This window comes from Schistocerca piceifrons, chromosome 4 (genome assembly GCF_021461385.2).
Source record: "Schistocerca piceifrons isolate TAMUIC-IGC-003096 chromosome 4, iqSchPice1.1, whole genome shotgun sequence".
Taxonomy (NCBI): Eukaryota; Metazoa; Arthropoda; class Insecta; order Orthoptera; family Acrididae; genus Schistocerca; species Schistocerca piceifrons.
This window is the reverse complement of record NC_060141.1, coordinates 759,948,773-759,962,523: the sequence shown is the minus strand read 5'-3', so window position 1 is coordinate 759,962,523 and position 13,751 is coordinate 759,948,773. Positions and strand designations below refer to the sequence as shown.

Below are 13,751 nucleotides of genomic sequence, written 5' to 3'. Positions count from 1 at the left end.
TCCATGCCGACTTCTGTCTGAGAGACTAACTTAGCTGCATTTTCCGCGTGGAACCTCTCCTGGGATTCCAGTGGTTTGTTTCCAGTGAACCATATCCTGTATACTGTAACCCTCGCACACGCACATTGAGGATGCGACGCACAAATAGTGTCGTGATCGAATACCACCGGCTACATGCTGACTTTTCTCCGAGAGACTAACGTGGCTATGGTCTCCCCATGGTACCTCTCCTGGTAGGCCATTATCTTGTTTCTGATGCACCACAACCCGCTTGCTGTAGCCCTCGCATCCTCACATTGACGATGCGGCACAGAAATTGCGTCGCGATTCAATACTACAGCCTCCATGCCGACTTCTCTCCAAGTTACTGACTTGGCTACGGTGACCTCATTGTACCTCTCCTGGGAGTCCATTATCTCGTTTCTGATGAACCACAAGCCATTTCCTGTAATCCGCGTACCCTCACGTCGGCGATGCAACACAGAAATTGCGTCTCTGTTGAATACTACAAGCTCCATGCCGGATTCTTTCTGAGAGACTAACGTGGCTACATTTACCGCATCTGACCTCTCCTGGGAGTCCAGTAGTCTTTTTCCGCTGATCCACAACCCATCTATTGTAACCCTCACACGCTCACATACACGATGCAAAACAGAAATTGCGTCGCGATTGAATACTACCAGGCTGCATTCCTAGTTGTCTCCGAGACACTAACAAGGCTACAGTCATCGCATGGAACCTTTCCTGGGTGTCCATTAGCATGGTTCCGATGCAACACAACCCATTTACTGTAACTCTCGCAACTTCACATTGTGTTGCGACACAGACATTGCGTCGCGATTGAATACTACAGGTTCCATGTCGACTTCTCACCGAGAGACTAACATGGCTACGCTCACTGCATGGAACTTTTACTGTGAGTCAATTAGCTTGTTTCTCAAACTTCCTGGCAGATTAAAACTGTGTGCCCGACCGAGACTCGAGTTCTGCAAGGTTCGCAGGAGAGCTTCTGTAAAGTTTGGAAGGTAGGCGACGAGGTACTGGCAGAAGTAAAGCTGTGAGTACGGGGCGTGAGTCGTGCTTCGGTAGCTCAGTTGGTAGAGCACTTGCCCGCGAAAGGCAAAGGTCCCGAGTTCGAGTCTCGGTCGGGCACACAGTTTTAATCTGCCAGGAAGTTTCATATCAGCGCACACTCCGCTGCAGAGTGAAAATCTCATTCTGGAAACATCCCCCAGGCTGTGGCTAAGCCATGTCTCCGCTATATCCTTTCTTTCAGGAGTGCTAGTTCTGCGAGGTTCGCAGGAGAGCTTCTGTAAAGTTTGGAAGGTAGGAGACGAGGTACTGGCAGAAGTAAAGCTGTGAGTACCGGGCGTGAGTCGTGCTTCGGTAGCTCAGTTGGTAGAGCACTTGCCTGCGTAAGGCAAAGGTCCCGAGTTCGAGTCTCGGTCGGGCACACAGTTTTAATCTGCCAGGAAGTTTCATATCAGCGCACACTCCGCTGCAGATTGAAAATCTCATTCTGGAAACATCCCCCAAGCTGTCGCTAAGCCATGTCTCCGCTATATCCTTTCTTTCAGGAGTGCTAGTTCTGCAAGGTTCGCAGGAGAGCTTCTGTAAAGTTTGGAAGGTAGGAGACGAGGTACTGGCAGAAGTAATGCTGTGAGTACGGGGCGTGAGTCGTGCTTCGGTAGCTCAGTTGGTAGAGCACTTGCCCGCGAAAGGCAAAGGTCCCGAGTTCGAGTCTCGGTCGGGCACACAGTTTTAATCTGCCAGGAAGTTTCATATCAGCGCACACTCCGCTGCAGAGTGAAAATCTCATTCTGGAAACATCCCCCAGGCTGTGGCTAAGCCATGTCTCCGCTATATCCTTTCTTTCAGGAGTGCTAGTTCTGCGAGGTTCGCAGGAGAGCTTCTGTAAAGTTTGGAAGGTAGGAGACGAGGTACTGACAGAAGTAAAGCTGTGAGTACCGGGCGTGAGTTGTGCTTCGGTAGCTCAGTTGGTAGAGCACTTGCCCGAGGAAGGCAAAGGTCCCGAGTTCGAGTCTCGGTCGGGCACACAGTTTTAATCTGCCAGGAAGTTACATATCACCGCACACTCCGCTGCAGAGTGAAAATCTCATTCTGGAAACATCCCCCAGGCTGTGGCTAAGCCATGTCTCCGCTATATCCTTTCTTTCAGGAGTGCTAGTTCTGCAACGTTCGCAGGAGAGCTTCTGTAAAGTTTGGAAGGTAGGAGACGAGGTACTGGCAGAAGTAAAGCTGTGAGTACCGGGCGTGAGTCGTGCTTCGGTAGCTCAGTTGGTAGAGCACTTGCCCGCGGAAGGCAAAGGTCCCGAGCTCGAGTCTCGGTCGGGCACACAGTTTTAATCTGCCAGGAAGTTTCATATCAGCGCACACTCCGATGCAGAGTGAAAATCTCATTCTGGAAACATCCCCCAGGCTGTGGCTAAGCCATGTCTCCGCTATATCCTTTCTTTCAGGAGTGCTAGTTCTGCAACGTTCGCAGGAGAGCTTCTGTAAAGCTTGGAAGGCAGGAGACAAGGTACTGGCAGAAGTAATGCTGTGAGTACCGGGCGTGAGTCGTGCTTCTGTAGCTCAGTTGGTAGAGCACTTGCCCGCGGAAGGCAAAGGTCCCGAGCTCGAGTCTCGGTCGGGCACACAGGTTTAATCTGCCAGGAAGTTTCATATCAGCACACACTCCGCTGCAGAGTGAAAATCTCATTCTGGAAACATCCCCCAGGCTGTGGCTAAGCCATGTCTCCGCTATATCCTTTCTTTCAGGAGTGCTAGTTCTGCAACGTTCGCAGGAGAGCTTCTGTAAAGCTTGGAAGGTAGGAGACAAGGTACTGGCAGAAGTAATGCTGTGAGTACCGGGCGTGAGTCGTGCTTCTGTAGCTCAGTTGGTAGAGCACTTGCCCGCGAAAGGCAAAGGTCCCGAGTTCGAGTCTCGGTCTGGCACACAGTTTTAATCTGCCAGGAAGTTTCATATCAGCGCACACTCCGCTGCAGAGTGAAAATCTCATTCTGGTAGCTTGGTTCTGATTCAACACAACCCATTTACTGTAACCCTCGCACCCTCACTTTGTCGATGCTACACAGAAATTACGTTGCAATTAAATACTACAGGCTCAATTCTCAGTTCTCTGTGACAGACTATTATGTCTAAAGTCATCGCATGGAACCTCTCTTGTGAATCCATAGGCTTGTTTCTCAAGCACCCACCCTCTTACTGCAACCCTTTTACCCTCACAGTGACAATGCGACACAGAAATTGCGTCGTGATTGGAATACTACAGGCTCCAAGCCGACTTCTCTCTTAGAGACGAACAATGCTATGGTCACCGCATGTAATCCCTCCTTGGATTCCTGTAATTGGTTTCCGATGCACCAGAACCCATTTACTGAAACTCTCACACCTTCACATTGACGATGCGACTCAGAAATTATGCCGGGATGGAATACTACAGGCTCCATGCCGACTTCTTTCCCAAGGACTACCATGGCAATTGTCACCTCATGGAACTTTGTTTCCAATGTACCACAACCCATTTACTGTAACCTACGCAACCTCACATTGACGATGCAACACAGAAATTGCGTCGTGATTGAATACTACCGATTACTTCCTACTACTACTCTCCGAGAGACTAAAGTTGCCACGGTCACCTCTCCTGGGACTCCATGATATTATTTCCGATGCAACAAACCCCATTTGCTGTAACCCTCGTACCCCCACATTGACGATGAGACACAGAAATTGCATCGTGATTGTATACTGCAGGCTCCTTGTCGATTTCCCTATGAGAGACTAATGTGTATACGGTCACCTCATGGAGCTTCTGTCGAGAGTACACGCTCACGTTGATGATGCGACATAGAAATGTGTCATGATTGAATACTACAGGTTGCATGCCTAATGGTCTCCGGGAGACTAACACGGCTACAGTCACCGCATGGAACTTCTCCTGGGAGTCCAGTACCTTGTTTGCGCTGTACCACAACCCATTTAGTCTAACCCATGCAGGCTCACTTTGACAATGCGACTCAGAAATTCAGTCGCTATTGAATACTACATGCTCCATGCCGATTTTTCTCTTAGAGACTAACGTGGTTACAGTCACCTCATGGAACCTCTGCTGGGAGTCCAGTACCTTGCTCCCGATACACAACACCGCGTTTACTGTTACACCTCCACACTCACTTTGATGATGCGACACAGAAATTATCCTCACATTGACGATGCAACACTGAAATTGCTTCTCAATTGAATACTACAGGCATCATGATGACTTCTATCAGAAACCGTGGCTACGGTCAGCATAGGGAACCTCTCCTAGCAGCACAGTAGCTTGATTTTGACGCACAACAACCCGTTTACTGTAACCCTCGCACCTTCATATTTACGATGCAATGCTGAAATTGTGTCGCGATTAAATACTATAGGCTCCTTGCACACTTCTCTCCAAGAGACTAACGTTGCTAGAGGCACCACTTGGGATCTCTCCTGGAAGTCCAGTAGGTTGTTCCAATGCACTGCTACCGCTTACAGTAACCCTGGCAGCCTCATACTGACGATGCAACACAGAAATTGCATCACCATTGGATACTAATGGCTCCATGCCGATGTTCAGGAATGGCTCGAGTGAGAGCGGTTAAGGGGGTGGGCGCTTTGGAAGACAGTGTTCGTTGCTTGGAATGAGGCCATTTATTGGCAGAAAAACTAAAGAAATGGGCAACATGTGTCAGTCCTGGGGAGGCGAGGGTGAGCCAAAACGTAGTGGTGGGTGAAACACAGTTAGCCTCAAATTTAGACGACGTTAAAGAAAAGTGGTGGCTGCCATTCGGACAAGTCCAAATGGAGTGTCAGCTACAGAAACAAAGTCCTCGGCGCCGCAGCTACGGGAAGCGCAGGGCGCACGACAGAGAGCGCGTTCGGCCGACGGGCGGCAGGGTACATCCAGCATGGCCACGCGGCTTCCTCTGCCCTTATCGGTCAGGAGCCGAGAAAACCGCGGGGTCAGCATGGAAAGTTCCGAAGGGTGGCCTTGTCAGCTTCGCCTAATCGGTGTTACATTATCAGCACACGAGGGTGATCGAGACTGCCCCCCCCCCCCCCCCCTTTGTGCTGACTTGCTGCTACCGGATCTTGGTACGAGAAAATTACAGACAGCTGAAGCTACTGGCTAATGCTTGACCATAGCAGGAGAATGAAACAAACCTTTTGAAATAAAATAATGATAGAATTTCCTGGTATCTGGCTCTACCTTACACTGCTCCCCCTTCCGTGGTAGCGGAGAACGTATGTGATTTCACTCGATGTGATTTTTATTTAAAAGCTGACAATTTTTAGTTTGCAAAGATTGAAATAGACATTATTTGATTGTTAAAGGTTCCCACGGAAGACGGCAGGGGCCTTAGCTATGCGTGGGCATAGGCACTTTGAAGACCTCTAAGGGGTCTCGAAGGCGTTTACACACTTCAACAATATTATGTTTACACAAGAACAAAGAATAAATATTATAAATCATCAAAACAAAATTACATCGGTTAAAAAGTGTGAATAAAAACACATTGCAAAGTAATAGTTTTAATCAGGAGTACACACCAAGTGTCTTTCTCTCTTAAATGAATTTAAAAACATATCAGTATCACCACCGATGTTACAAACAAGGCTGGATGGCGCGACGCGGCTCGGCGCGTTGCGTGGCGTTGTCCTCGGCGGGAAGTGCACAAGCTGCTGCCGGCTAGAATGGGGCGTGGCAGTGACCAAGCCCGTCCACTGGAACTCAGCGCATTGCGGTATGTGGGGAGGTTCACACGTTTCACACGTATTTGAAAACGGGGTTGACACTAGGGGAGCACTTCACTATGCTGCACCAGTTGTCACATTAGTTAATAACACATTTGAACTCTTAAAACTAAGGGAGGGTACATGCCTTGATAGGGGGCGATATTCGCCATGAAACTCGGGTTTTAGGACTATTGGAGGGGAGGGTCGTAACCGTTTGCGAAATCCCTTTTTGTGAAAAATCCATATCAGTACAATAATAAAAATAGCATATACTGGGGTTACTGTGACCCTGGGTATAATAGTTGTATGTAGAGTAGTGGCTGTCTACCATTCACTTAAATGTGCTAACAGGTGATCGTAACAAATTTGTCCTCTCTCATTGTTTTAAAAGATCATCGATTGATGTCAAAAGGTGATCATTCGATATATTGGATGAAACAGGTATTTCAGTTGAGAAAGGAACCACGAATGAACTTTCCGGTTGAAAAAATACAGGTAAATGGGAGCGAATACTGACAGAGTAAGACATACTGGCATGAAAGGTTACAAGTGGCGTAATAACATCACAATAGGTACTGTTTGCTAAAATTCCGCTGTTCGAGATTTGTGTCTCGTATATTTGTTCCTGGCAATAATGTTGATAGCAACGAAGTGTTAATATCGTAGCCGATTCTCGCGCTACGTCACTGGAGCCGCAGGAAGTAAGCGGCGGGTCTAAGAACGAGAGGAAAATAAGGCATACTGACGCTTTTTACTGAGCTGACTGTACTTTGCACTCTCGAATACTTGCAGAACGGAAACTCCACGTGTTTTTGGGCTCCTGTGCCCAATGAACGTATTTATGTCATTCAGAAAGAGAAGACTGATTCAGTTGCAGCGGACAAAGATATGAGATCGAACGTCTACTGGGTGATCAGACACTTGTTCAGATAACTAGCCAAAACGCAGATTTTTCCCAATGGTAAACCTCAGAAAGCAATTAACGGGCCACTGCAATCAAGGGAGGAGCGATACCTCAATAAAATGGCTGGAAAAGCGTGTCTAATATACAGGGTTATATTAGTTCTCGTGGTCCTGCCGGAAACGATAGCCAAACTACCCTTCCCTCACAGAAGAAAGGAAAAAGACAGAATAGAAACGATGAGCCAGTAGTGGGGTAAGAGAAAAAGAGGGAGGGGGGGGGGCAAAAAAATATCTGCAGTGACTAATACGCGAATAGGGTGTACCATCCACAGGAACTTCCACAGCAGAATCGGTCGCCTACCCCGGTCTAGCAGGACCTCTACTAAACTGGGTTTACCGTGGGTCAGAACAGGTCTGGTCTTAGTTAATCAGCAGTGAATCGACTACGTAACACCTTGGGGAAGGTATATGATGTCCTTAAAAACAAGATACATGGGGCACAGGTGTGAGTCAGTTGCGACGTAACGATCGTGTAGCAAATTGCTCGTGAGCCATAGAGTAATTTCAGTCACAAACCACACTCTTGATGGTTTGGGAGTGGAGCATCTCATTGCCAGGGACCATGAAAGTCACATAGCCTCTACAGTGGGAAATGTTAGTGTGGGAAGACAGTGTCAAATATCTGGGGTTACTAGTGTGCGACTGTATGTTTGTGTTGTTGGTTGAGGGTGCAGGACGAATGCTGTTAGAGGAGCAGGAGGCTGAACGCGGCGACAACAGATTGAAATGGTTCAAATGGCTCTAAGCACTATGGTACTTAACATCTGAGGTCATCAGTCCCCTAGACTTAGAAGTACGTAACCTAAGGACATCACACACATCCTTGCCCGAGGCAGGATTCGAACCTGCGACCGTAGCAGCAGCGCGGTTCCAGACTGAAGCGTCTAGAACCGCTCACCCACAGCGGCCGGCTGACAACAGAGAAATTCCGACTGTAGCAGACGTATTGGCCTCTGGTGGGAGGCAATGACGCACAGATGAAAGAGATAGGTAGGCGATGGGTTTACGAAGCCGAAAACTGAAAGAATAAACCGATCAGCTGGGCGCTCTGCAGGCGCTAACCGCAACGTGTAAGGTACACGGCCCTGGAGGAAACACTTTCCCTGTATGAAGTTATGGTGTACGGCGCATCGTTGACACAACGGTATCGCCTACTTAACCGTTTATACGACAATACTGCGATTCCAAGATAGATGCTACGTAGTTCTTCTTAAAACTCGACGTCTCTTCAAAAAATAACCTTGTACCACGACCAAGTCTTTTGCTGTCTCTGACAGAATTACAATGTCATCGGCGAACCTCAAAGTTTTTATTTCTTCTCCATGGATTTTAATACATACTCCGAATTTTTCATTTGTTCCCTTTACTGCTTGCTCAATATACAGATTGAATAACATCGGGGAGAGACTACAACCCTGTCTTACTCCTTTCCCAACCACAGCTTCCCTTTCATGTCCCTCGACTCTTATAACTGCCATCTGGTTTCTGTACAAATTGTAAATAGCCTGCCGCTCCCTGTATTTTGCCCCTGCCACCTTTAGAGTTTGAAAGAGAGTATTCCAGTCAACATTGTCAAAAGCTTTCTCTAAGTCTACAAATGCTAGAAATGTAGGTTTGCCTTTCCTTAATCTTTCTTCTAAGATAAGTCGTAAGGTCAGTATTGCCTCACGTGTTCCAGTGTTTCTACGGAATCCAAACTGACCTTCCCCGAGGTCGGCTTCTACTAGTTTTTTCCATTCGTCTGTTAAGAATTCGTGTTAGTATTTTGCAGCTGTGGCTTATTAAACTGATTGTTCGGTAATTTTCACATCTGTCAACACCTGCTTTCCTTGGGATTGGAATTATTATATTCTTCTTGAAGTCTGAGGGAATTGTGTCTTGAAAGGAGGATATAAGATGAACATCAACAAAAGCAAAACGAGGATAATGGAATGTAGTCGAATTAAGTTGGGTGATGCTGAGGGAATTAGATTAGGAAATGAGACACTTAAACTAGTAAAGGAGTTTTGCTATTTGTGGAGCAAAATAACTGATGATGGTCGAAGTAGAGAGGATATAAAATGTAGACTGGCAATGGCAAGGAAAGCTTTTCTGAAGAAGAGAAATTTTTTTAACATCGAGTATAGATTTAAGTGTCAGGAAGTCATTTCTGAAAGTATTTGTATGGAGTGTAGCCATGTATGGAAGTGAAACATGGACGATAAATAGTTTGGACAAGAAGAGAATAGAAGCTTTCGAAATGTAGTGCTACAGAAGAATGCTGAAGATTAGATGGGTAGACCACATAACTAATGAGGAAGTATTGAATAGGATTGGGGAGAAGAGAACTTTGTGGCACAACTTGACCAGAAGAAGGGATCGGTTGGTAGGACATGTTCTGAGGCATCAAGGGATCACCAATTTAGTATTGGAGGGCAGCGTGGAGGGTAAAAATCGTAGAGGGAGACCAAGAGATGAATGCACTAAGCAGATTCAGAAGGATGTAGGTTCCAGTAGGTACTGGGAGATGAAGGAGCTTGCACAGGATAGAGTAGCATGGAGAGCTGCATCAAACCAGTCTCTGGACTGAAGACCACAACAACAACAACCACGACCAAATTCGCCATCTTCATCCTCTCACCATTTTGCGTCTAAATTCGCCGTCTCTATAACTCCTTAGTGCTGGCCTCATCGGGCCCAGCTAGTTGCGTAAAACTCACATCTATCCTTGGATATATAGCAGTGCCCTGGGACTCATCATACAGTTAACTACTACTGCTTCAGTAGTCGGTGATCCGTCAGAAAATACAGTGGAAGAACAACGTCAAAGAAGACACATGTCTTGAACTGAGATTTCCTCTCACTGGCGGTTAAGCTGCGAGCTAGATGCGGGTCGCGTCTGACAGTGCTTGAACAGCAATCGTCAGAGAGCACGGAACACTGTTCTCATGAATTCTTCTTTGACACGAAAGATTAAAGTACATGAAATGGACTGTGGCACAAAAACGAGCCAGAGGAGATTGGTTGCTCTCTGGTTTATCTAACGAATGAGACGTTCTCTTGACCTGTGGGGGTTATTCACTCCATTTACATTATCTATAATGGGGTAGCATGCGGCATGTCCCTACAAATAAACATTCAGACATAAACAAAACATGAATAAATCTTAAGTTACCCTTCCAAAATAGTTTCTTATCTAGAACGTTATTAGTAAACACTTAAATAATGGGCAAAAATCGGAAACTTACGCTAGCATAATTGAAATCCCACAAAATAAAAAACTACCCTCATAACAAATTAATACATGTATACATTAGGTTCATTGACACAAATGCTAAATTACTGGTGCTGGCAAAACTCTAGGGGGGTTGGCATGGTAAATAATTGCTAACAAATCATAGACAAAATGAATACTTACAATAGTATATAGACATAAGTAATTCACAACCCATCATAGAGACACACGTGGTGACAAGACCGCGACAGAAGCAGAAGTACGAAATACTATCGCTCTTTCACAAAACTCCCTTATTCTCCAGCTATACTTCGTAGCAAAATAAGTATAAGTATTTTCTATTATTCTCTTTATGTTCTTGTTTGAATCTCCATGCTAACTGACATGTCTTTGTTATGTCTACCTACATGAATGGTGACGTTAGGTCGTGCTAATGTTATTAGTAACGCTGTATAATAGCACAGTGTTAAGTTAATACTTCCTGTAGCAATGTTTTAATGTAAATTGGTTTCACCTCTCCTTCAGTTTTTAGATCGATAATTGCCACTATCCTCCTTGATATAATTAAACATTAGCTTCTTTTGTACGATAGCTCCTGCATTAATTTTTACTCCTTGTAACTAAGTAATGTGGATTGTTAGCAACCTCCTAACTAATTGTGCTGAGTTATAATTGTTGTTCCTTCTGTTAGCTCTTTCACCTACCTGCTCCCTAATACTCGTTGATGACGTTTCTATGATACTAGTTGCCTCTCGATGACGTCGACACAACTTACCTCTCGGCGTTTTGGTTTTTGAATAAAATTAAAGTCCATTTGTCACGTGTAGCGTGTATAGGAAAGAAGGTAATTTCCTTAGTGTTGACAATGTGCGTGAAGTTATTCAAAACATTCGTTGTGTAGTGGCTAAGAATCCATGTTGAGAATTAGTGCCACTTGAGGCGCTGGAGATGCAGCAGGTGGGGCGCTCGTAAGATTGCCGGGTGCTGACATTGCAGCCATGACTGGCTCTAACCAGTGCGAGAGCAGTGCTGGTAGGCGCGGTTAAGAGTTGGGTTGTTTTTGGGGGAGGATACCAGACAGTGAGGTCATCGGTCTCATCGCGTTAGGGAAGGGAGGGGAAGGAAGTCGGACGTGCCCTTTCAAAGGAACCATCCCGGCATTAGCCTGGATTGATTTAGGGAAATCACGGAAAACCTAAATCAGGATGAAAATTCCTGGCAGATTAAAACTGTGTGCCCGACCGAGACTCGAACTCGGGACCTTTGCCTTTCGCGGGCAAGTGCTCTACCATCTGAGCTACCGAAGCACGACTCACAGCCGGTACTCACAGCTTTACTTCTGCCAGTATCTCGTCTCCTACCTTCCAAACTTTACAGAAGCTCTCCTGCGAACCTTGCAGAACTAGCACTCCTGAAAGAAAGGATATAGCGGAGATATGGCTTAGCCACAGCCTGGGGGATGTTTCCAGAATGAGATTTTCACTCTGCAGCGGAGTGTGCGCTGATATGAAACTTCCTGGCAGATTAAAACTGTGTGCCCGACCGAGACTCGAACTCGGGACCTTTGCATTTCGCGGGCAAGTGCTCTACCATCTGAGCTACCGAACACGACTCACGCCCGGTACTCACAGCTTTACTTCTGCCAGTATCTCCTCTCCCACTTTCCGAACTTTACAGAAGCTCTCCTGTTAACCTTGCAGAACTAGCACTCCTGAAAGAAAGGATATAGCGGAGACATGGCTTAGCCACAGCCTGGGGGATGTTTCCAGAATGAAATCAGGATGGCTGGACGCGGGATTGAAACGTCGTCGTCCCGAATGCGAGTCCAGTGCGCAGTTAAGAGATCCATCCCACTGGCAGTATGTCGAGCAGTAAATAACTCCAAAATAATTCCCTGCGAAAGGTGGGCTCAGTGATTATTTTATAGCACTAACGGTGACTGTCAATGTAACTCATGTACCTAATGTCGTACATAGAGGCATAGATGACTTCTCAAGTAAATCTTTGCAGGTCATGGGTTCCGTGCTAGTAGGAACTGTCTCTTTCCCAACTGAAGTAGGCGGCAGTTTTAGATTTTACTTGGATTATTATTATGTTGAAAGTTACTTGTGTGGTGTTCTATCTCTCCCTTCTTTACAACTCCTGATTAGTACGTACATAAAATACTCTCAGTGATACTGTGGCAACAGATTAAAGATTAACTTCAGTAATAGTAGCATTAGCGAAGGTAAAAATGGTCTCATATAAGGTGTAGATGTTTCGTGTACTGCTTGCTCTTGCTAATGTTTATCATAGCCGTTGTTGTGTACTGCCCTAGACGACGCGGCTTGGACGCTCTGGGAAGGCAGGGGTGCGTGCTTTCTCCTGCTTGTGGCTGGATACAAAACGTATGGCTTGGCTTGGTTCCAACTGGGGGTGTGGGGTGGTGGTGGAGAGCACAAAATGGCCTTTGTATGTGGAGACTGGGTAGCTGCGTGCTAAGTCTAGTACCTCTAACCGCGCGACTGCTACGGTCGCAGGTTCGAATCCTGCCTCGGGCATGGATGTGTGTGATGTCCTTAGGTTGGTTAGGTTTAAGTAGTTCTAAGTTCTAGGGGACTGATGACCACAGTAGTTAAGTCCCATAGTGCTCAGAGCCATTTGAACATTTTTCTAGTACCTTTGGGCGGCTACTAAATTTCTTCCAGGCTTACCTTGTGCTGTTTACGACGTTTATTCATGGAGGGCCTTCCCCCCCTTTTCAAAGGGCGCCGATAATCATTAAAATGCACAGAACTGTCACGATTCATTTACTCACTTAGATTTTCTGTTATTCTAAAATGTACGCAATTGATAGGTGTTATATTTCTGCATTGACTGTGATGATGACTTCATTCTCTCAGATATACACTCCTGGAAATTGAGATAAGAACACCGTGAATTCATTGTCCCAAGAAGGGGAAACTTTATTGACACATTCCTGGGGTCAGATACATCACATGATCACACTGACAGAACCACAGGCACATAGACACAGGCAACAGAGCATGCACAATGTCGGCACTAGTACAGTGTATATCCACCTTTCGCAGCAATGCAGGCTGCTATTCTCCCATGGAGACGATCTTAGAGATGCTGGATGTAGTCCTGTGGAACGGCTTGCCATGCCATTTCCACCTGGCACCTCAGTTGGACCAGCGTTCGTGCTGGACGTGCAGACCGCGTGAGACGACGCTTCATCCAGTCCCAAACATGCTCAGTGGGGGACAGATCCGGAGATCTTGCTGGCCAGGGTAGTTGACTTACACCTTCTAGAGCACGTTGGGTGGCACGGGATACATGCAGACGTGCATTGTCCTGTTGGAACAACAAGTTCCCTTGCCGGTCTAGGAATGGTAGAACGATGGGTTCGATGACGGTTTGGATGTACCGTGCACTATTCAGTGTCCCCTCGACGATCACCAGTGGTGTACGGCCAGTGTAGGAGATCGCTCCCCACACCATGATGCCGGGTGTTGGCCCTGTGTGCCTCGGTCGTATGCAGTCCTGATTGTGGCGCTCACCTGCACGGCGCCAAACACGCATACGACCATCATTGGCACCAAGGCAGAAGCGACTCTCATCGCTGAAGACGACACGTCTCCATTCGTCCCTCCATTCACGCCTGTCGCGACACCACTGGAGGCGGGCTGCACGATGTTGGGGCGTGAGCGGAAGACGGCCTAACGGTGTGCGGGACCGTAGCCCAGCTTCATGGAGACGATTGCGAATGGTCCTCGCCGATACCCCAGGAGCAACAGTGTC

At 46.7% G+C, this 13,751-nt stretch overlaps 1 non-coding gene across 1 annotated transcript; it reads left to right on the top strand.

The window, feature by feature from the left end:
• Positions 1 to 1,981: 1,981 nt before the first annotated feature.
• On the top strand, positions 1,982 to 2,056 carry Trnap-agg. Its single transcript has one exon. It is a non-coding gene; the product is annotated as a tRNA-Pro (tRNA).
• The last annotated feature ends 11,695 nt before the right edge of the window (positions 2,057 to 13,751 follow it).